The sequence below is a fragment of the Macaca mulatta genome, chromosome 8 (genome assembly GCF_049350105.2).
Source record: "Macaca mulatta isolate MMU2019108-1 chromosome 8, T2T-MMU8v2.0, whole genome shotgun sequence".
Taxonomy (NCBI): domain Eukaryota; kingdom Metazoa; phylum Chordata; class Mammalia; order Primates; family Cercopithecidae; genus Macaca; species Macaca mulatta.
In genome coordinates, this window is record NC_133413.1 from 75,960,149 (window position 1) to 75,984,715 (window position 24,567).

Genomic DNA, 24,567 nt, shown 5'->3' on the forward strand with positions numbered 1-24,567 from the left:
TTGATATGATCAACAAAGGGCAATCCACTTTAACCTATTTCCATCTGCAAGCCTTTGGCTACCCTTTGCTTCCTGGAGGAACGGTTTTATCAGGGTGGAAGGGCAGGGTTAAGGAATCCTTACAACTTCCCCGTTTTTACAGCCTTTCAGAGAAACACTGGGTTCAGGTGACATTTTTCAGGAAAGAGTCACCTTGTTAATAAGCACACAATAAATAGGTCAATAGAGCCTGCTTGGCCTCAAGACTTCCCAGATATCTCTCTGGGCATGTAGTGTACACAAAGGCCTTCTCCCTTCAATTCACTACTTGATCATTCTCTCTCCCATGCCAACATGGTTTGGGTATGTGGACCTCAAGTACAGTTGATAATTTCTTCTTATACTAAAAAAAATCACTCACCCCACTATTAGACAATCCTAGTGTTCACCAAAGTTGATTGTGCTTTTACTTCTCAATTATAATTGTTATAAATCCTAATCAAACATTTTCATAAAACCCCAAATGTAATATATTGTCTGATGGCTTTAGATCACATGCCTTTCTCCTTGATCTTCAAAACTCATCCAATTTCTCTCTTCTGGCATTGGGAGAGTCTGATGAGTTTTAAGTGGTCTTAGCCAGAGTGTCCCTTTTCTCACACCCCCTTTCACCTCTGTCACTAATACTTTTTGCAGCTCCACTTCTCTTGCCCTTTCTATTTAAGCCATCCTGGAGCATTCTCAATACTCCCCTTATTGAGTATTTGCATTGTACACCTCTAATTTGCTGCTTCAGCCTATGCTATTACTCTTCTGTCTGTCCGTCTGTCTGTCTCTCTCTCTCTCTCATGCACGCACACACACACACACACACACACACACACACACACACACAGAGAGAGAGAGAGAGAGATGGTTTGGCTCTGTGTTCCCACCCAAATCTCATCAGGAATTATAATCCCCACGTGTCGAGGGAGGGACCTGGTGGAAGGTGATTGGATCATGGGGGGTGGTTTCCCACATGCTGTTCTGGTGATACTGAGTGAGTTCTCATGAGATCTGACGGTTCAAAACTGTGTGTCAGTTGCCCCCAACCCCTACTCTCCTGTCTCCATGGTAGGACTAGTTTGCTTCCCCTTCACCTTTCACCATAATTGTAAGTTTTCTCAGACCTCCCAGTCATGCTTGCAGTGAAGCCTGTGGAACTGTGAGTCAATTAAACCCTTTTTCTTATAAATTACCCAGTCTCAGGTAGTTCTTTATAGCAGTTTGAAAACACACTAATACATGCGCATGCACGTGCACACACACGTAGCATTATCTCAACTGGACCGTCAAATCCTGGAGGGCAGGAACCATGCCTTGTTTCTCCCTGTATGTCTTATAACATCTTTGCACCGTGTCTTACATGTGCTAGGTGTTCAAAAGATTACAAGTATTATTAACATGAACTAGAGAGACTTATCTTCCACCTTTTCATGTCCTGGGATCCCATGAATCACAAAATTGTAAAGGCAACGAAGCTCACTAAGAGACTTCCATGTATTTCTTGCTTATTCAGATACGCAAGTATATCATGCTATTCATCTCTGAAGAAGAGAGTATGTTGATTGGGATTGTGTAATTCTTTCAGGAATGGGCCAAAATTGTGCTAAAGATCTGGTGGTAAGAGAGACACAACACTGCATGTCTCTGCCAAGAGGAAACCAGGCCTAACAGAGGAACCCATTTCAAGGCCCATCTTAAAATGCAGCAACAGAGACCCAGCTCCACCTATAGGGAGACCCAAAGATGTTGCTGTTGAAAAAAAAGTTGAAAAAGTCTTACCCAGGCTGCCTTCCTCTTTTATATTTGAAAGAAGATTAGTATGCTCACACTGACCCTTCTAGGCCCTCTAGTTGGCTTCCTGTTACCTTGTAACAGGTCAGTCTGAAAAAGCAAACTTTTGAATCAAGGAGAAGTGAATGAGTCCTCCAGACAAGCCCCTTTAAATGCCATGTCACTTGACCAAAAGTTAGGAATAATAGAAACTCTGGCAATGAGATCATCTGTTTCCGTTTTTCACAATGCAAAATCCCCTCTGATTTTTCAGGGTTAATTAAACAATTTGGAAGAGAATATGCCCACCTTTTCAATGTTTTCCCCAAATATCTCCATTTCTTATTTTTCCCTGATTTGCACATCATTTTCTCCTGAACAGACAGCATCTTGCATGCCAGCTGGATACAGACTAACGCAGGTTTGTTTCCAAAGTAGGTTCATGTCCAGAGCATTGATAAAAAGACCAAGGAAAATTGACCAAAAGAAGGTGTTCTAGAGATATTCAGAGTAAAACAATCCATATCTAAATTGTTATTGCCATATAGTGAGGTGGAAAAAATTTTAAAGCAAAGTATCAAGTTCAAATGTCCTCTGTCTAGAGAATTTTATTTTCCAGTCTAGTATTCCAACACCTCCATACCTCCATTAGGAGATGGAAATATGGCATTAGACTATCCCCTACCAAAATGAAGAAAAAAAGGAAGGAAAGGGAAAAGAAGGGGAGGGAAGGGCAGGGAAGGGGAGGTAGAGCAGGGGAGAAGAGGAAAAGGGGAGGAAGGGAGAGGGGAAGGAGGAGAGGAAGGGAGAGGGGAAGGAGGGGAGGAAGGGAGAGGGGAAGGAGGGGAGGGGGAGAAGAAGGGAGGGGAGTGACAGAGGGAGGAAGGAAGGAAGGAGGGAAGAAAGGAGGGAAGGAAGGAAAGAAGAAAGAGGGAGGGAGGGAGGGAGGGAGGGAGGGAGATGAGTTAATTGGCAGTAATTTAGTAAGACCAAGTAGTTGTAGTTAGATCCCCCAATCTTTCACAGCATGTTGTAAACATCACTAACTGCTTTATGATTAATAATGTAAGAATTTACCCTCAATCAACAACACAAAATACTCCAAACATTGTCAATGAGCCACTTTTATGTTATCTGCTACCCGGATCTTATAAAAAATCCTGCTGTTTAAAGTTATGTAAGCAAGCAAACAAAAAGACCATCTGAAGCTTCTGCAGCAGCTGTCATTCTGGTCTACTCTTCTGCCCCTGTGCATTCTGTTACTGAAGTCCCCCTTGGACTTGCTCTCCTGAGCTGCAGTTTCACAATAAGGAAAACTCAGCATCACTGCATCTGTTATTAAAATCAAGGTGAGATGAAGAACATTGTCCATTGTGATATGCGAGCTCCCTGCCTAGTCTTATGTAAGCAATTTGTTTTGGAATTCAAGGCAAAGAAAAGGTTTGCTGCATCTGGGGCAGTAGATCGGCCACTGTAGCAAGGCATCTGACTTCATTGTTTATCTTTGGCTTCTGACAGCTTTTAAGCCACCCCTCCCTCTTTCCCTCTTCCCTTTGTGCATTCGAACATGCTGATTAAAAAAGGACCCTCCTTCGGCACCTGCAGGATGTTGAAACCACACAAGCCCCTTCCAGGCTCAGGAAGCTTCACCTGGCCCCACCCCCAACCACGATGGACCCCAGGCCAGTCTACTTTACTGACTCTCTTGCAAGTCACTTCAAGCCTGCTTGAGAGCCTTGCCTTGCTCTCTCCCAAGCCCTTCATTGTGTAAGGAAGGTATTTTCACTCCCTCTTTCTTGGTGTGTGTATGTGTGGCATCATCTGTCTTGACATCCTTACAAAATTGGGGTAGTGCCAAAGGGGAAGTCCCTCCTTCCCTCCTGTTTTGGCATAGTGACCATAACAGCTACCTTCATTCTGAAGTCAGATAAAGTCCATCTTCTTGTTGATCTTGACCAATCTAAGCACCAAGTAATTATGCAGGGCTACGTGGTTTGTATATTTGTGGGAACCTCCGAGTCAAGCAGATGGGCCCTCATGGTTACAGAAATTAACTCCCAGATCCAGCTGGGGGCCTCTCCTCTGCACACTCCTAGCGCCCTGTACTCTCTAGTCACAGGGGCAGTGACCAGTCTGATGCTCCAGGAGGGCAAGTATCTGGCTGTCTTGTTCACCATAGCATCCCAGCTCCCCGCACAGTGTGGGAACTTAGCAAATGCTTGATCCATGAAGGATTGAAAGCATGAAATTTAGGTAGAGAGGTGATTTACATAAAAGCAGAGCAAAGATTAATAAATGTCACCGGAAAAAAAAGATTTCTGCTCTAGCTTAGAAAGTGAGAAATATCAAAAAGAAATCCTAACCAAGGGCATTCTAATGCAGTGAAGCTGCCAGTGAGGTGTCTAATTGCCCAGACCCTACACTACTGCAGCCACCTACGTTGAAATACTGGAGCAAATCACAATTTACTTCCCAAAAGTTAAACTTCATTAAATATTAGTTTAATTTAATGTTTTCCAAATTAATTTAAGATTAATTTATATCCAGGCATTTGCACAGCCCAAGCAGTATCTCTCCTTTCTGTCATTTCTATCATCCCACAGACAGCAGAAAAAGGGAAAATGTATGGTTAAGAAGCACCATGATAGAGTAAGTAGGGGGAGATTTAATTAAACTATTACATATCTTTTCCTTGGGTGTGAAAAAAAAACCATAAATTTGCCAGCAAGTAGAGTTGTATGCATATCAGGAAGCTTGATAAACAAAAACTTTGCAGCTATAAAAAGTGATGCTTATAAAATGCCTTGAAAGAAAAATCTGATATTGTACTTAACCCTACATTTTCTTCCTAAATCTCATGTGTACTTGTAACAAAGGAAACTTTTATCCCTTAATTTGTTTTCAAAGACAATAAAAAGAGATTGTTTATTAATATTCAATACAACTTTTGGCTCATGGCTGTTCTTTTCAGAATTATAGGACTTTAGAGCTCAAAAGCACTCTGGAGAATGTATACTCCCATGGAATTCACACCCTTTTAACACAGTGCCCTTCACTCAAATGAGATCTTATATGGAAATCAATGCTTAAAACAGGTCAAAGCACAACTGCTTTGGTGGGATTGGGAGTGGAAAATCTGAGCTTCTCCCTTCAGACCCCCTCATTTTCAGGAGCTGCCTCCCCAGGTATTTCACCATCAGTCTCAGAGCTCTGCAAACAGTTTGAAATTCACCAATTTAATCCAACCTCTCTATTTTACAGATGAAAGAATTGAGGCAGCAGAGCCAAAAGACTAGTAAGTGGCACTGTTCAACATTTTTTTTTTGAGACAGTTTTGCTCTTGTTGCCCAGGCTGGATGGAGTGCCAAGGCCCCGTCTAGGCTCACTGCAACCTCTGCCTCCCGGGTTCAAGCAATTCTCCTGCCTCAGCCTCCCAAGTAGCTGGGATTACAAGCCACACCTAATAATTTTTGTATTTTTGTATTTTTAGTAGAGACAAGGTTTCACCATGTCGGTCAGGCTAGTCTCAAACTCCTGACCTCAGGTACTCCGCTCGCCTTGGCCTCCCAAAGTGCTGGGATTATAGGTATGAGCCGCCATGCCTGACCTGTTAAACTATTAACAACCAACCGAATGAGTTAGATCCCCAGTTCTTCCCTCCTGACTCACTGCTCTTCCAACTACCATGCACTTCCACAGGGGAAGTAAGCAAAGCACGCCAAGTTCCTAGTCCACAAGGACATGAGGCCAACCTGATCGTTCAGGCCTGGGAGAGGCTCTAACCAGGGCACATGGCCACAAAACATGACTGTGAGCAGAGGGGCTGAATCTTTGTGTAAGGAGACTGCCTCCTGGTGATTTTTTTTTTTTTTTTGAATCATTAATATCTGCAAATCGTTAAAAAAAAAACTATTACCCAACTCTGAAAAGAAAAGAAAAACTTCTCCCCATCTCACAAATTCTACATCTCTGAGATAACCACTTTTATCTTCACTAAACACATGTAAAATCATATTTTTAAATTTGTCAATATTAGACTGAAAGATGAGGAATTTAAAACTTGAACTACATTCCACTTCTTTTCCCTTAAAAGGTAAAGTTTCATGTTATCAAGGTTTTCAATATTCATTTCTGTAATTGTGCTTACATCTTCTGTGCTCTGTTGATTCTCATGCATTTTCAGGGAACATGCTTTTGTTTGTCTGATTGGTTGGTTGGTTGGTTGATTGGATGGTTGGCTGGTTGGTTGGTCGGTTGGTTGGTTGGTTGGTTGGTTGGTTGGATGGTTGGTTGCTTGGTTGCTTGGTTGGTTGGTTGTTTGGTTGGTTGGTTGGTTGGATGGTTGGTTGGTTGGTTGGTTGGTTGGTTGGTTGGTTGGTTGGATGGTTGGTTGGTTGGTTGGTTGGTTGGTTGGATGGTTGGTTGGTTGGTTGGTTGGATGGTTGGTTGGTTGGTTGCTTGGTTGGTTTCATTTGTTTTTTCTCCCTTCTTTCTGGAAACAGTCAGGATGTTTTCTATCCCTTTAGTGTTCTCAATTTTCACAAGTTATATTTAGTGATAGGACTTTTATTTATTTATTTTCATTTATCCTGCTCAGAACTGAGTGTCACTTTTTATCAGCATACTTATGTTTTTCTTTGGTTTAGTGAAATTGACTTCAAGATCTCTATTATTGTTATCATTATTATCCCATCGCCAATAGAAATTCTAGAGGGAGGGATGCTGAACCTCTTAAGTCTTTTACATCTCATGCCTTTTTTCATATACTTTTTTAACAGCCCTTTTTCTCTACATCCTGGGAGAGTTCCTTGATTTTGTCAAGGTCGTCAACTTGACTTTTACTCTAATTTTTCTAACATTTAGTCATTTATTCAATCATTTATTGAAATTAACTGAATATTAATTTATTCAGTCGTTTATTGAAATTGTTATTTCCACAACTATTTTTTTCCTAAATAATCATTTATTGTAATAGATTGTTCTCATTTATATATGTGCAACTAATATGGTTTGGCTCTGTATCCCCACCCAAATTTCATATGGAATTGTAATCCCCATGTGTTGGGGGTAGCCTGCTGGAAGGTAATTGAATCATGGGGCTGGACTTCCCCCTTGCTGTTCTCCTGATAGAATTCTCACGTGATCTTGTTGTTTAATCAGTGTGTGGCTCTTCCCATTTGCTTTTGCTCTCTCTCATCACCATGTAAGACATGCCTTGTTTCTCCTTGGCCTTCCACCATGATTGTAAGTCTCCTGAGGCCTCCTCAGTCAGGTGGAACTGTGAGTCAATTAAACCTCTTTTCTTCATAAATGACCCAGTCTCAGGTAGTTCTTTATAGCAGTGTGAAAACAGACTAATACAACATCTTCTTGAATGTCTAAGAATCTTCAGTTTTTAAAATTCTTTTCTCTACTTTGAGTTATCTCTTTTTCCAGGATCATGATTTTTCTATTTATGCATCATGATCTTCTTTGATGATTGTAACTTTCTATTTATGCATCATGATCTTCTTTGATAATTGTAATTAAAAGCATAGTGATCCTCGATTGCCAGTTTACATCTATGGTGTCATAATCTAGATGGACAAATGAAGGGGGTTGTCAATACTTCTGACAGGCCCCTTTTCTGAAGGCAGGGTGACCATAGACACTGCAAGTGGGTGTCTGTGTCCACATGAAAGCTTCTCCAAGGAGTGCCCTACAGGAAACCAAATAAGGAAGGTTTGACTCATGGCTGGAGAGCATAGTGTATTTCATTTTTAGGTAGAGTTGCCCTTTCGTTTTAACTTTTCTATTGTTTGGCATGGCTGCCCTGACTTGTCTCAACTTTACTTCCTTCTCAAGCCCCATACCCGCTCCTATATCCTTCTCAGGCAGATCACCCAGTCTGTATATGGTATGTTAGTCTGGTGCTAAAGGCACCACCCAATATGCTAGGTAAGTTCACAGACTTAGAGGACTGGCCCTGCAGGCTCAGCTGTTTGGACTGCAATGCTTTTCTACACTTTATATTGTTTCTTTTTCCTTTTTTTTTTTTTTCAGTGAATCAATACAGCAAAATACTTCCTCCCTCTTTACCCTCACCAATAAGTTACTGTCTTTTTATTCACCCCTTTTGCCACGTAACTGCCTCTCCACATAACATTCAAACATGTACAGTTCAAGCTATCAGTTTTACTTTTTGCAATTAGAAGGACTAACACTATTCACTAGCTATAATTCAAGTAAGTTCTACAAATATTGTGCACCTAAGAAACAGAAAGCATTGTACAACAGGAAATACTAGAATGAGTAGAGACAATCAAGAGAACTGAGGGAGAGATAAAGAAGATTAGCTAAATGCAGCCAGTTATTCCAGTCATTTAGAGGACCAGGGGAGAAGTATGGCAGATGACCAGTGTCCACGAGCACCTGGGTCTGCTCCCACTTCAGGCATTTCTCAGCCCCCTTGCAGTTAGGTAGATGCAGGTGAGTAGTTCCCGCCAATGGACTATGAATACAAATGGCACGTGTCACCTTCAGGCTGAGGAGAAGAACAGCCCAAATGATTCTCCAGATATTCTTTCCTGCTGTGACCATGTGTTTCACTCATTCAGCTACAAGGTAAGGGAGTTTCTCTGAGCTTGGGACCCCAGTGACTGTGTGTCACACAGCCTCCTGTCAACCCACATGGCACTGGCAGTGTGAGCTGGAAACAAATACCTATTCTGTTAAGCCACTGACATTTTTGTTACCAGGGCATAACCTAGTCTATCCCAACTAAAAAGAGGAGCCACTTAAAGAAACTGAGGAGGAGTCATAGAGAAATGAGAAGATAGAGAGGAAAAGGGCATCGTGATTCCAGATAATCATTTCATCAACAACTTGTCCTTCATACAGCTTCACTCTACTTCAACTATTTCCTTGAATCCAGAAAGTATGTACAAAAGCACTACATCACAGAAGTATAAACCTGAAATGTGAAAACCAAATGCGTATTACAATCAGACCAAAATATTTACATGATGTAAAACATTAAATAAATAAACCATTAGAATAGTCCTATTGAATTGAGCAAATGAAATCCAATAGAACAGCTGTTAATATTGCCTTCCCTCATAAAGAGAAACCTTGATGACTCATTTAGAGCTTCATAAATTGTAGCTTTTTCTCTGCTTGTTATAAATAGAGTTTTTCCATCCAGTCTGTTGTTTCGTATATATTGCTAGACTTCATATACATACTGTTAACAGCGTAAGATCCTACTTGCCCATTCTGTCTCCTAGATCTGGAAATCTGCTGTCCCCCGAAGTATCATACATCTCATCCAAGCAAATCCACTAAAATCTGACTGAAAAACTCAGGCATATTAGTGGCAACCAATCTAATTCCTCCTATTTATTTCTTCATAGGCCTCAATCCAGGATAGTACGCTTTTTAAGAATACGTGTATTTATCGTGCATTACAGAAGAATCATAAGAAGTTTATTTTTAAGAAATAAAATGTTACCAAGACAGTTGAAAGCTTTTGTGTATTCCTCTGCAATTGTATCCCTCTTTCTTCCTTTGCCTGACATAATCACATTTTTATATTGACCCTATCTGCCTAACCTCTTTGTCTTTGTGACAATTCAGAAGAAACACCTCTGGCCTTTTTCTCCAGCACCCTGAAGGGTTCACTGGACTGCATCCTCCCTTGGTTTGAGCTTCCCAAGGAGTCTTACACGAGAGAGCTTTTGTTCTAGTGCCAGCCCTCTGATACCTCTGTCAACCAAGTAAGCACCTTGTCAAGGAGGGGAGGATTTGTACACAGTCCTACTCTTTACAATATAGGTAATATGACAAAGGGTGAAGACTAGTAATATATCACCTATATTTCCTATATTGGAAATGGTGACCACTAATATTTCTGAGTGCTTTAGTCTGAAATTAGGCAGAAAGAAAAGAGAAAAGAAAAACATTTGTCACAGGTTTACCATATCCTCTTCAATAAAAGCACTAATAATGCTCAATTTTCAAAGGGCATATTATTCAGTGTAGAGCTTGAGGATGGACTCCATGAAGATGTACAGTGTTTTCAGGAATTCAGAGTGGAGAAATCCAAGCCACTGCCACAAGGTTGCCAGAAGCAACCTTTGCTTTTTACTAGTTTTCTATAAAAATGAATTTTCACCCATGAACAGAGGAGCTGAAGACCAGAATAATACACAGAAAGTAAGATGTTAAAGATCTCAAGGAGGAGCTTCTGTATTCTAGATCTTTAAATGTTTGAGTTTTTCCCTCTGACCATGTACAGTGAAGGCAGGAACAGGATTCTTTGAGAAAACATTGACAAGATGAATGCAAACAGAACCATGCCTCCTTCAGTCTCCCATGTTTTCTTGAAAATGTGTGTAGTAGTAATCTAGTTAGAATCCATAAAATCAACAGTATTTCTTATATTTTTATAACTGATACAACCACATTGAAGGAATATTGGCATCATGTAGTGATTTGAACTTGCCTATATTACATAGTAATTCTACACCTAGGTTATATACCCTGGTATGTATTCTAAGTATATACACATAACTTTTCCACAACTAAGATACATATATATATATATATGAGAATATTCATGGCAGCATTGTTTGTGAGAGAAAAAACTTAAAACTACCAAAGTCCATAAATAGAAAACTGGATAAATTTTGGAATATTCATGCCTGGATTATAATACACATAAAAACGAATAAACCATAGTTATACATTTCAACATGGATGAATCTCATAAGCCTAAAAAAAGATACGTAACAAAATAGTATTCAGAGTGTAATTTCACTTATTTAAAGGTCAAACTCAGGCTAAACCAAGCAATACATTGTTTAAGGTTAACATACAATCATATAGGGGAAAAGAGGAAAGAAAAGCAAAATAAATCACACAAAATTTATTATAGTAGCTCCTTAAGGAATGAGGAAAGAGGAGGATGGAATTTCTGGAGGGACATACAGAAGGCCTCAAAGGGACTGGCAATTTTCTATTTCTGGGTAGCAGGCATATGGTTTATTAGTCCTTAAACATACATATGTTACATATTCCTTTATAAGTAAAATGAATTTCATATAAAATTGTTAAATTTAATGTGAATAAGAATTTTTTTGTGTATATTCATAAGCCCAACTGTCAGGGAATCTGTTTCAGTAGGTCTTGAGGGCAAGGGCGCACCTCAGGTTCAGCTTTTTAAAATGAACATCCAGGCGAACCTGCAAGTGTCCCACACAAATACATGGACCATCCTGTGAGAAATACTGAGTGGTTCTTCCTGAGTTATAAAGCTTTATATCAGAGGTTTACAGATTTTCTTTTTCAAATAAAATCCTACATGATACCCCATTATATAAAAAGGATTAAAACAGGAGTTTTGGTTACAGATGGGGAGAAGTCCCCAAGACTTGCTTATTGGGCCTTCCTCTCTCTCCGCAATAGCAGGTTTCGAAGCAACTCTAGAAGTCACAACTTTATGACCAATGGCAGCAAAACCCCCAGTGTCAATCCCATTCAATACATTTCAAAACAAAAAGAAACATCTTTGTAGGATTGACTATAAGGCAAAGGCAAGCCGGGAAATAAACCTTGGATACATTTTAACTACAGTTTATAAATGTGTGTGCTAGTGTGACTTGATTATGCACACAAAATTTGCATATATGAAAATAAAATGTCTAGCACATAGTAGGTATGTGATATAGTTTAAGTGAATCAGTACCTGATTCATTCAGAGCTCTGCATAAAGTTTGGATAAAATAGGATTTAAGGCCAGGCACTTGCTACTCCGTGATTCTAAGTTTTGGGTGCAATTCACAACATAGTAATAGCCATAGTCACAATTTCTTCTACTGGAATGCTTCCAGGCAACAAAAGTAATGGATTTGTTAAGTTACCCGTGGCAAACCACAGCACCCTGAACACCTGCTGAAAGAAAAAATTTTCTAGTTGCAAATGTGGTTTGAACATGCTGTCTAGAGCAGATCTACTCTGCATGAAGCATGTAGCCAAAGTGAGAAAGGAATGGAATGGAATATTCAAATAGGAAAAAATAGGTGGGTGGCTACATATTGGTGTAAATGGAACATTATGTAGAGAAATGTGTTCTTTCTTCTTGAATTTACATTTTATACACAAATCCTATAATTAATACTTGGCCATAAGCAGAATTTCACAAAATGACTTTGGGGACAATTTGCTAAATGGTTGCCACATACAGACCCCCTCCCCACAAAATACTGGCCAAGACTTATAGTATCTACATAGCAAAAAGAACACAAAAGTTGGTATTCTGGGTGAAAACTCTTACCTCATATGCCCATTGGTTTCTGTTGATTCTCTTGGCCTTCATTCAAGAGAAGCTGGCATGGGCCGTTGCCTAGCAACAGCATGCAGTGCACTTTTCTACTAGCCCATAGAAACACTGTCTCTCTGGACCTCATGCCATTCAGCATCATGGTTTTGTAAAAGGATGACAATCTCTTAAGAACTTTCCTTCCTTACTCCAAATAAGTGCTGCTGAAGGAAGAAGCTATTTCAATATTCAGCCCTTCATCACAAACACTGTACTTGGCTTAACAAAGACCAGAAAAATAAGAAAGGAGAGCCATCATCAACCCCCGACTTATCTGACCACTAGCAGAATAAACAATATAACCATACAGCCTATGCAATATATTTTCATTGAATGAACTATGGCTGTTTAATGCCATCTATATATTCAACAGATATTTAATGAATGTCTTCTAATATGCTGACATAATACTAAGTATTTAGGATATGGTAACTCAACAAGACAGACACTGTTCCTATCCTCATGGAACTTACTTGTTTGTTCTTTAATCTCCCTAGAGACTAAATGTTCACCCATAAAAACACATTCTAAGCCCTAGTGTATTTCAGGTGAAAACTAGGTGCTATATTTTTAAGTATTTTCAAGCATAATAGAAATAACTAAAGCAATCTAGTTGGTCAGGGTCAGTGGAATCCAAGTTAAGAAGTCCAGAAAATCTAAGTTAGGAAGTCAGATGACCAGCAGTCCTATCTGTGTAAGATATTATGTCCCACAGAAATGGTAACAGGATCTTTGAGACTCATCATCATGTCACAGGATTAAGACTTTCAATCCAAAATGATGGATGAATGTTTTCAAAGAAGGTATCTCTAAAAGGCCAGAAACTAACTTGCCCACAGGTAGAAGAGAGTTAAAGACCTGTGCCCATTTGAGGATGCAGTTTCAAGGATACATGGAGAATGCAAGAGGAGCTTCATTCAAATATCCTTTAACCCATCTAGTGAGAAATACGTTCTCAAATCCTTGACAGAGGTAGGACTAAGAGATCATGACAAAGGTTTAAAAACCCAAAAGAACTCTAGCTACTTAAGTCTTCCCAAAGAGCCACATCACATAGGAGAAAATTCCTGCAACTTGAGGAAAAACAAAACAAAGCAACTTGCATGCATCTGGGATTATAAAACAATGACAATGTTAAAGAACCACAATTAATGAATAAAAGCGTGAGTTACTAAAACCCATTGAAAAGGGACCAGGGTCACTGGGTCAGGGAGAAGAGAATTAGAGCCAGACACCTAGTGGTTTCTTCAACTTATATGATACGAGTTTCACTGGAAATTTATAGATCTTGAGAAAGTAGTATAGCCCCCAATTTCTAAATACAAACAGCCACTCTTCAGATTTTTCACAAAGTAAACCTAGATCCAAAGAACCTATCTGCTCATTAAAGTCTGAAAAGCATCTTGAGAGCCCTTTGACTGGATCTGACTAGAAACAGATCAGATGGATGAGATAACTTCTAAATGTTTCAGGGGAAAGAGAAAGAGAGAGAGAGAAGACAAAATTTTTCCAGAAGATTGCATTATGAAGTGATTTCTTTGGATACATTCTAGCCTGGTTATTTATTATTATTATTTTTTTTTTTTTTTTTTTTTTTTTTTTTGAGACGTTGTCTTGCTCTGTAGCCCAGGCTGGAGTGCGGTGGCACGATCTCGGCTCACTGCAAGCTCCGCCTCCCGGGTTCACGCCATTCTCCTGCCTCAGCCTCCGGAGTAGCTGGGACTACAGGCGCCCGCCACCTTGCCCGGCTAATTTTTTGTATTTTGAGTAGAGATGGGGTTTCACCGTGTTAGCCAGGATGGTCTCGATCTCCTGACCTCCTGATCCACCCGCCTCAGCCTCCCAAAGTGCTGGGATTACAGGCGTGAGCCACCGCGCCCGGCCTCTAGCCTGGTTTTTATCTTGTTTAACCCAAGCTGGGTGCTTTCTCCCTGAGAGAAAGCTGCATCCCCACCCAAATCTCATCTTGAGGTGTAGTCCCATAATCCCCACGGTTGTGGGAGGGACCCAATGGGAGGGAATTGAATCATAGAGGCGGGTCTTTCCCGTGTTGTTCTCATGATAGTAAATACGCCTCTCAAGATCTGATGGTTTTATAAAGGGCAGCCCCCCTGCATGTGCTCTGTCTTGCCTGCTGCCATGTAAGACAAGTCTTGCTTCCCCTTCACCTTCCACCATGATTGTGAGGCCTCTCCAGCCATGGGGAATTGTGAGTCCATTAAATCTCTTTCCTTTATAAATTACCCAGTCTTGGGTATGTCTTTATTAGCAGTGTGAGAAAAGACTAATACACTCCCCAAAATTGTTTAACTAAAAAATAAGAGGCAATACAAAGTCCTGTGAAACTTTTTTCCCCTTCAGGAAAGAAACATAGTAACAAAGGAACAGCAATCTCCTCCTTTTGCTTACATGATAAACAATTTCTAAAAAAGAGGGAAAGATATTGAAAGAAAGAGAAAGATGCAAAGGAGAACACTTGTTTCCATGGCCTGCATGTATCCAGCTTTATTCTCTCTCATGGCTTTCTTTGCTTAAGGAATTTCAGGTTGAAAGTAAAACCAAGACAACACAAATATTTATTATCTTTTGTGGTGACTTACTTCAAATAAACCCTGAAGATTATCACATGTCCCTATGCCAGACTGGTGAATCACTTCAAATAGAACTTGCTAAATTCAATGGGCCACCATTAGACTGAGTACTCTGAATTTTTCTCTAAATCCTATATTAAAATCACACCCTTAGAAAAACTTCCACATTAACCTTACCATAGAAGTACATGGTCCAGGACACAGGGCAGATGTCAGTGCAGTCATGATCAGAGCCTCTAGCCAAGGCATTACAATCCCTCACCCAGTCTTCTCCCAGACAACCTTGCACTAATTACTTTTCCTTGGATTGCAAGCAACAGAAATCAATTTGGGCTAAAATATGCTCTAATAAAAAAGGAAATGGAATGTACTAGAAGGATATTGGGATATCTCACAGAATTGAAGGAAGAGTTAAACAATCAAGTCACAGGAAAGGAGGGATCCATGTTAGCCCCCAGGCTCTGGGTTGTAGAAGTTTGGGATGCTTGTCTCTAAAGAGCTGCCAGAATGAGACGACACTTTCCAAGCTTCATTTCTGTCCCTGCAGCCAGCCATGGGTGAGTTGCCCATTGTTTATATCCCTGGCTACCACCACAAACATTTCAGAATCCTCATCCCCAACACACCCCACATCTCTTGTCATTTTCAGATTGCAAAACAAGTCATCAGAGATTTTATTATTTTTAAGACCCCTGTACAATTTTATCTCCTTCCACTGAACTGATAGAGCAGTCATCTGTATGCTGGAGTGCCTGAAACCACATCGCTTCTGGAGGTGAGGCAGTCGAATAGGTTTTATTGGCAGAGAGTAAAAAGTCTCTCCCAGTGGTTGCGGGGGCAGCAGGGGGAGGTGCCAGGGGGCAACTGAGTGACCCTCCTAAGTCACATGAGCTCTGAGCACTCCTGCCGGGCTATGCCTCATCATGTAGCCGAACTTGCAGGCGCTCTTTATTCACTATGGAATTATGTGGGCTCGATAACATACCCATAATAACGTATTGTATTGTATTGTATTGTATTGTATTGTACTGTATTGTATTGTATTGTATTGTACTGTATTGTATTGTACTGTATTGTATTGTATTTGTTTTTGAGACAGGGTCTCACTCTGTTACCCAGGCTGGAGTGCAGTCATATGATCAGAGACTACAGACTTGAACTCCCGGGCTTAAGTGATCCTCCCACCTCAGCCTCCTGGGTAGCTAGGAGTACAGGGGCACACCACCATATCCAAATAATTCATTTTTTGTAGAGATGGGGTCTTGCTATGTTGCATCAGGCTGGTCTTGATCTCCCAGGCTCAAGTGATCTTCCCACCTTGGCCTCCCAATGCACTAGGATTATAGCTATGTGCCACTGGTGCCCAACCACTATTGTATTTTTGAGAAATATTTCCCCACTGATGTGACCTTATTGGCGAGGCCTTTTTTTTCTTCCACATCCCAGCCCTCCATGAGGCTGGGGTTGAGAAGATGGCTATGGCTCAAAGGACTCAACTCCAGAGAGAAGAACAGGTGAAAAGAAACTCCACTTTTTCCAGCCCAGGAGGGTGTTGGTGGGAGAGACAGGGAAAGGAGCCTAGAGGAGCAGCAATTCAAACATGACCTGCCTCACCCCCGGTGGCACCCTGGTTAGTAAAGGCAAACAGCAGAAGCAGAGAAGATTTCCTGTTTGTTTCCTGTTTAAGACTTTGAGAGGAGGCGCCTCATGGGGTAAGAACATGGGGAAAGGCCTGCTTTAGTTCTCATGGCTGCCCTCAGCTGCTATGCCCTGTGGAGGCAGCCAGAAGTTAGCAGATGGTGCTGTCTGATAAGCTTTTGGAGATGAGTGCTAGGAAGATGAGCAGGCCAGGGACTGAAGGGGAGGGAAGGCAAACCTCAGGAGAAGAGCGAGTGGGGCAGTGGGGCTGCATCAGCAGCAGGGAGCCCCAGGCCCTGACCAGCCAGGGGAACAGACTGCGAGTTCAGCTGCCGGTGCCAGAGGGCACCATTGCTACAGAGGCGGGCACAGGGGTGCATGCTTGGGCGCACACACACACACACACACACACACACGTTCTTCTGATCGGATCATGACTAACTTTACAGCCTGATCCCCAGCCCACTGACCACCAGAGGATCCTGGTACAATATGCTCCGGCCACAACAGAACTCTTGATCACTTGAAGTTTCCCAAGCGTGACAATCTGGTCTGTACTCCCATGTCCCTGCACTGCAGTGGTGCCTTGTGGATCCTTTATTCTCTTGTCCTCATGATAAACTCAATTTAACAAGACCTAACCTACTATCAACCGAATATACGTGAGGAGACAAGAAGACAGCCATCTGAAAGCCAGGAAGTGGGCCCCCAGCAGACAATGGATCTGTCGGCACCCTGATCCTGGACTTTCCAGCATCCAGGACTGTGAGAAATAAATGTTTACTGGTTAAGCCACCCAGTCTATGGTAATTTGGTATAGCAGCTCGAATGAATCACAACCTAACCTTAGCCTGTACATCTGTGAAGACTCTTGGTCCTGCAGGCACTGAGGTACTGATTTCTCACATCTCTATATTTTCACTGTAGCTTGTATGTCTTTACAGTAGAACTCATCGGTTTGGATTTAGGTCTTTACTCCCCACCAGGTTGAAAACCTCATATTACTCATCTCTGCATTTCCAGCTCTGAGCACAGCACCTAGAAAAAAGTAGGCAGGCACTCATTAGGTGTTTATTAGGTCGATTTATAAAATTTGACACAAGAGAATCAGTTTAACTTCAGTTAAAAAAAAAAAAAAGTCCCAAAACTGCTTTTGTTAAGATTCACTTTATGCCAGGCACTAAACGATCTCATTTCATCCTCACCCAACCCTGCAGAGTAAATGTTATCATTGTCTGTGTACAAATGTGTAATGCAAGGTTCAAGAAAGATGAGGAACTCACTCAAGATCAAATAACTAGAAAGTGAGGGGCCAAACTGAGAATCCATGTCTTCCAACTCTGACAGGACTCTTTTCACAATGCCAGAGTTTCTAAGGAGATTTCTACAATGTATTCTATTCCTTGAGAGGTTTATATGCAGTAAAAAATGGCATCGTATAAACCATGGTTTATGCCTTATCATTAACATCTCTTCCTATGTTGTAATTTAACAGTGTCAATTCACATTAATCACTTAAATCTTCTACCTGATGGGGTAAAGGCGAGACTGGAAGACATGGTGCTAATATCCCCACTTTATCACAGGCAACTGATATAACAGTTGTTGTGTCAACATGTGACTATGTTCAAAAGAGCTAACAGGGAGGCAGCAGTTACATGGAATAAGGATGGGACTTTAGCAAAACCAAGTAAAGTGTTTTAAATGATGGATACATTTTTAAATGAGATGAGCTTCTTCGAGGCCCTACTGGGTGTTTCTTGGAACTATCATGGTGAGTTGCAGGTTTGACAGAGCTTTTCCCCACAACTTTGAGGCTTTAGGAGGTTGTCAGAAAATTCACCCTTGCAGTGAAGATCTGTTTTTGAAGTTGTACAGGATTCCCAATTAATGAGTTTTCACATTATTCTTTTATAGCTGGATGCATCTGGATGAGGCTCAAGCACAAAGGGACCCTGGCTTGCATATCATTAATTCTGACTTCCAGAGACATTTCTGGTCTCACAGTCACCTACTCCTTTTGCCTTTGTATTCTGGAGACCTCATAAATTAAATTAATAAGCTGATTAGCAAAATCGTTAATTCTTCTCAAGTAGCTTTCTTCATTACTGCAGATGCATCAAATTCTCTAAGCAGAGATATAAAGCATTTGGGCTGTCTGTCTATAATAAGCTCTGCTGGGCAAATGCCCATGTGCCAAGCCGTGGGCAGACATGGAATTGTAGAATAGATCATAAGTTCTGAAAATAATTTTCTTGGTAGTAAAAAACCCTCAAAAGAGAAAGACAATTGGTTAATATATAATACTCAAAGAATCAGCTTAGTGTATGGCACATAGTGGATGCTTTAAAAATATTCTTCAGATAAATAGTGCTGTTAATACACTCTCTACCACGACATCAATTGCAGTATTCTATTTGCTTTCAAGTCTCTACAGGAGGTAGATAATAGAGAATAGATTTACTTTTGCTCAGAATAATGTTTAAAATTGCCTAAAAGTACCAAACATAATATAACAAATACTTATATTCCAACTACTCACAGTTAATCAATGTTAATAGTTTGTCACATTTAATATTTTTAATAAAAGAAATAATGATAACTAACACTGAGGATTAACCATGTACTGGCAATATTCCAATTGCTTTACATACATTAATTTGATTAAATCTTACAAAACCCTATGAGACAGGTTTTTATTATCTCAATTTTACAGAGAGGAATCTGAGGTATAGAATCTTAAGCATGTGCCAAGTCACACAGTTTTACGAGGCTGTATTAGTCAGCTAGGGCTGCCATAACAAAATACCACAGATTTTGTTGCACAACAGAATTTATTTTCTCACAATCTGGAAGCTAAAAGTTTGAGATCAAGGTGTCAGCTGGGTTGGCTAGTTCCAAGGCCTCTCTCTTTGGTGAATAGATGGCCATCTTCTCCCCATGACTTCATATCTTCCTACCTCTGTGTGTCTCTACTTCCCAACCTCCTCTTCTTATAAGGACTCCAGCCATATTGAAGTAAGGCCAAACTTAATGACCTCATTCTAACTTAAGTAGAGCTTATTTGCAAAAGCCAAGATATGGAAACAATCTAAATACCCATTGACAGATGAGAAAGAAACTATGAGATATATATGTAATGGAATATTATTCCACCTTGCAAAAAAAAGGAGATTCCACCATTTGCCAGAACATGGATGAACCTGGAAGCATTATGCTTAGTGAAACAAGCCAGACAGAAAGAAAAATAATGACTTTGCTTCTATGTGGAATCTGAAAAAGTCAAATACATAGAAACAGAGAATAGAACAATGATACCAGGTGGAGAAGGTAGGGAAGTGAGGAGTTGTTGATCAAAGGGTAGAAAGCTGCATTTATATAGGATGATTAAGGCTTGACATCTAATGTACAGCACGAGGACTACTGTTGGCAATACCATATTGTATACTTGAAATTTGCTGAGAAGGTATGTTTCACGTGATCTCACCACCCCCATCCCCACTCCATGCACACACAGACAGGCAGTAACTATGTGAGGAGATGGATATGTTAGTTTGCTTGCCTGTAGTAATCACTTCACTATGAATATGTATATCAAAACACCATATTGTAAACCTTAGATTTATACAATTTTTTAAAGGTTTTTGAAAATGTACCTCCATACACAGTCATATTCTGAGGTACTGGGGACTTCAACATATGAATTGTGAAGGACACGATTCAACCCATAACAAGAGTAGAGCTGGCATTCAGGCCAGGAAGCTGAGACCCTAAGTCATGCCCCATCCATAACACGTGCCTCTGATAACAATGACCCCCTCACAGCCCACTTTCTCAAATACAGTTTCCCTACCCGCTCTTCACAGAGGCAATCTCTTCCTAAGGAGGCAACATCATCACAAAGTCGGTGTTTCTTTTTAAAGTTACCCTACGTAAACCCACCTAACATGCATGTTTAATGTTATTTTTTCAACAAACTATTAAGTTTAAAACATCTCCACCCTGCATTCAAACAAGACATGCATCTTAAAATGTCTCTACTTCTGTCCAAATAGCATTACATGCTCAAACCTTTCATGTTACTGATATCTAATATCTTAACCATCATTTTAACATTTTAACACCCCCCCTCCAAACTAGCGAATAGTGCCACTATTTATTAGTCAATATACATTTAGGATTGCCAGTATGTTTGATTTGTTTCTTTGCTTACAATCTCTGATTGCATTTGGGTTCATTTTCTCTCTTTCTGAAGTATCTAACCGCAGAACCAGTTCAAGTCTGATTCAACTTTGTCAGTAACATGATGTGACAAAAGGATGAGTTGTTTCTCAGTGCAAAGGACCCTCAGGTTGCAGGTCATGAAAACTGTGCATGCCCAGATGAACCAAGCATGCCCCATTTGTGTGACCCAGGAACCAGCCAGAACGAAAAAGTCAATCACATGCAGAACCTAAGCGCTCAGATCACCGCAGAGGGGTGGAATTAAGGAGCAAGGAGCGCCCTATTTTGTTGCAGAGCAGAACTAAAAACCAAAGACTCATCATCACCTCTTTGCATGACCCAATCAGATCATGACTCATTGCATTTTTCTGTCTCCCTCATTGTCACCCTCTGCCTATGAAATCTCCTAGGCTCCAGGGCAGGCAGACAGATTTGAACATCACCTCCTGTCTCCCTGCCAGCCAGCTCTCAATAAAGCCTCTTTTCTCAAAAGCCAGTGCTATAATGTTGGCTTCTATGTGCACCAGACATAGAGCCCATTGCTCAGTAACCTCTGCCTGAGCATTTTATTCAGTGGTGGAAATGTGAATGTGCCTTGTCTATGTACATCTGGAAATGTCTTTGTCACTCTTACATGATATAATTTTAGTTTCAAGTTATTTTGCCTCATTGCTTTGGGGTAGGATTTCATTATTTGCTAGTATCTATTGTTCCTGGCAATTAATTCCTGTATTTTGAATTGTTATTTGTTTCAAGATCAACTTGCCTTTCTCTCTGGCACATTGAAATTTTTTTCCTTTTTTTTTTAAAGAGTTCTATAATTTCACTATGATATGCCTAGATGTGGATTTGTTTATATCTACCTTGCTTGACATACACTTTTTTCCATTTTAGAAAACTCTGTCATTACCTCCTAAAATATTGCCTTTCTCTTTTCTTTTTTATTTTACATTCTAAATGTCCTAATATAAAATATTGCAGTTTTCTATTCTATCTTCTATAACTTCTATGTCTCTTAACATCTTCATTTTATATAACTCCTTATCTCTCAGCAGAGATTTCCTCAATTTTGTCATCTACCTTACTTCACCAGTCCTTTCCCTTCCTATATCTAGACTATTGTTCAACTTATGCAGTGATGGTATATTCTTTTGTTGCTATTGTTTTGATAGATTTTTTCATTTATAGAACTTCCACTTTTTTCATGTCTGTTTTTTGTTTGTAATTTAGTTCTTATGAATTCTATTACTTCCCATATCTTTTTGAAAATTTTAAATATATTCTCTTTCATGTTGTCTTGTCATTTGTATTTCCTTGAATGTGACGATCTATTGCATCTTTAGACTATCTCTCATGATATTAGCTTCCCTTGTGTGCTAAGATTTGTTTCTTTCTGTGAATTCATCACATTCAGTGGCACTTATCTTCTGCAAGATTAAGCACTTGTTCTGGATTGTAGAGATTGTTTCACAATTACCTCTGCTATGACTTGTGTTCTGGAGAAGATTTTGCTTGTATTTCTGGATCAAGCCATGGATGAACTCTGGCCCACATCCTAATGCTACAGGGGTCTCAGTGTTCCAGGGCTGACTCAATTCTACCCAGTCTGAGTTGAGCAGGCAGCTTCTGGTGTATACTGGGAGCTGTGTTCAGGCTCTAATGCTGTATGCAGGATTCATAGCCTGATTTCTCAGCCCTACATCAACTTTCCAAGTACATAACCAATTTGACTTTCCTGGTAAGCCATGCAGCCTCAATTGCTTCTGAATGTTATTGATTCCCTCATCATTTCTGCCACCTGGAAACTTGTTTTGAGTTCTGCATTATTATTATTATATTATTATATCTAGAATGAAAGGAGGACTTCTTATGTCAGTTCAGATCACTGCCTAGTTACTAAAGTCATCCAAATTATATTATTAGAGAACACACAAGTAGAGAGCCATCATGTAACAGTCATACAAAGTAGAAACTGAAAAGGAAAGAAGGAACTTTCAAGAACATCTAAACACAGGGCCGGGCACGGTGGTTCACGTCTGTAATCCCAGCACTTTGGGAGGCCAATGCGGGCGGATCACGAGGTCAGGAGATCGAGACCATCCTGGCTAACATGGTGAAACTCCATCTCTACTAAAAACACAAAAAATTAGCCGGGCATGGTGGCAGGCGCCTGTCATCCCAGCTTCTCGGGAGCCTCAGGCAGGAGAATGGTGTGAACCTGGGAGGCAGAGTTTGCAATGAGTCAAGATCGCCTCACTGCACTCCAGCCTGAATGACAGAGCGAGACTCTGTCTCAAAAATAATAATAATAAAATAAAATAAAAAAGGACATCTAAAAACAATGAATGTCTAAAGGACATACCACATGAGACTTCCATTTTACTAACAAAGCTCTGTGATCACATTTCCCAAACACCAAGGGGAAAGAAACTGGATAAAAACATTAGTTTAGGCACGAAGCTATACATTTACTGAAAAAGAGATCAATAAAAACAGGTTTCAACTACTGGAAATTCAGGAAGTCAGTCAAGTTGATCTGGTAACCATATTTAAGCACAGTATAAAATTTTAGAAAGACAGCTACTCGGGAGGCTGAGGCAGGAGAATCGCTTGAACTCGGGAGACAGAAGTGCAGTAAGCCAAGATCGCGCCATTGCACTCCAGCCGGGATAAGAGGCAAGACTCTGTCTCCAAAAAAAAAAAAAAAAAAATTCACAAAAAAAAAATTTTAGAAAGAATATAAATTTGTGATATTAGAATAAAAAAGACTTATAAATGAATTTTGCTTCAAAACTAGGATAAAATGTCATATTCTACAACATGGTTATAAATACTAAAGGAGTTATAAATCATTTTGCTGTGTGTGTGTATGTGTGTCTGTGTGTGTTTAGAAGTAACATTATAGCATATTCAGAACACTCTCTAAGAAACAATTTGTTCTTTCAGCAAATATTTATTGAACTCCTCTGAGGTGCTCAGCATTGCACACACCCTGGAGGCCCAGAGCACAACACAAAATCTCTGTCCTGACAAAGCATACAATCTAACAATACAAGATCACCTCTGATTAAACCCCGATGTCTGTCCTACTGCCAAATTTGTGCCATGAGACTCTCCAGGAAGGAAGCTCAATAGCTATTTCCTTAAAAGACCAAGACTTTGGAAGAACCTCTGTGTACCAGAAAATTGCTAAACCCCCATTTTCAGAGAATAAAATAAGCATTTTCTTCCAAGGCACAAATTCTTTCAAAAATCTTCACTGCCCAGCAGTCTGTGATGGGCCAGCATCCATTTCAAAAGAGTTTTCTTAATAAAGCTCATAACACTGTAGTAAAATGCTTTCCCAGATGCAACAAGAACAACAAAGTCCAAAACCTTATTCAAGTAGTCATTTTTAAAGTAGCAGATAGATTATCTGCTGTATGCCTTGTGTTCACTGAGAAGCTGTACTAAGAACACAAGGTACAGTAAAGCAATGCATATCCCCAAAATGGTAATGAAGTGCAGCCAAAATAGAGATAATTATTTTAATTAATGGTAATGATTTTAACGGTTGAACATTTTAACTAATTAATTATGATTGATTGCTTGTTACTAATCAAGGAATACGATTCAAAGTTGTAATTGAAAAACCAGGAGCAATAGGTTCTGCAGAGAGCATATCACAACCCTACTGAGATCAGGGACATTATTTTTGCCTTGAACATTTCATTCTGGATTATTCCAGTCCTTTTTCTTTAATATATCCTTTTGATAAACTAGTAGGACATTGTGTTTTATTTGGTATTTAGAATCTTTTACCAGAAACAGGAACAAAACATGAAATGTGAATATAGTTGGAGAAATATATACATTATTTTTAGAGCTACAGCTTTTGTTTGAGACATGGGGTCTTGCTCTGTTGCCCAGGCTGGGAGTTCAGTGATGCAATCATGGCTTGCTGCAGCCTCAAACTCCTAG